Below are 1,166 nucleotides of genomic sequence, written 5' to 3'. Positions count from 1 at the left end.
ATTCACACATTCAAACAATGCGATTCAACATTCAAAACATGCACACCCAGCAGACACAGCACACATACGGCTTCAAAACATGCATTCAACATTCAAAACATGCATTCAACATTCAAAACATCATTCAACATCACACATGCACACCCAGCAGACCAGCACGCATACGGCTTCAAAAACACGCCACAACAACACAGCACGACATACGGCTTCAAAACACGCCAACACGACACAGCCCATATGGCTTCAAAACAGCACACAACACAGCACGCATACGGCTTCAAAACACGCCACCCAACACAGCGCATACGGCTTCAAAACACCACACGACACAGCACGCATACGGCTTCAAACACGCCCACAACACAGCACACATACGGCTTCAAAACACCCACACAACACAGCACGCAACGGCTTAAAACACGCACACAACACAGCACTGCATACGGCTTCAAAAACACGCCACACAACGAACAGCCACGCATACGGCTTCAAAACACCCACACGACACAGCACGCATACGGCTTCAAAACACCACACACACAGCACGCATACGGCTTCAAAACACCCACACAACACAGCACGCATACGGCTTCAAAACACCACACAACACAGCACGCATACGGTTTCAAAACACCCACACAACACAGCACGCATATACGGCTTCAAAACACCCACAACACAGCACGCATACGGCTTCAAAACACCCACACAACACAGCACGCCAATACGGCTTCAAAACACGCCACACAACCAGCACGCATTACGGCTTCAAAAACAACCACACAACACAGGCACCAAACGGCTTCAAAACACGCCACACACACAGCAGCATACGGCTTCGAACACCACAACGACACAGCACGCATACGGCTTCAAAACACACCACACAACACCAGCACGCCATACGGCTTCAAAACAACCCACACACACAGCACGCATACGGCTTCAAAACACGCCACAACAACACAGCACGCAAACGGCTTCAAAACACCCACACAACACAGCACGCATACGGCTTCAAAACACCCACACTCACAGCAGATACGGCTTCAAAACACCCACACGACACACAGCACGCATACGGCTCAAAACATACCACACAACACAGCACGCATACGGCTTCAAAAACCCACCAACACAGCACGCATACGGCTTCAAAACACCCA

Source organism: Salvelinus sp. IW2-2015, unplaced genomic scaffold (assembly GCF_002910315.2).
Source record: "Salvelinus sp. IW2-2015 unplaced genomic scaffold, ASM291031v2 Un_scaffold906, whole genome shotgun sequence".
In the NCBI taxonomy this organism is placed as follows: Eukaryota; Metazoa; Chordata; class Actinopteri; order Salmoniformes; family Salmonidae; genus Salvelinus; species Salvelinus sp. IW2-2015.
The sequence above is the reverse complement of the archived record's forward strand: the minus strand, read 5'-3'. Positions refer to the sequence as shown.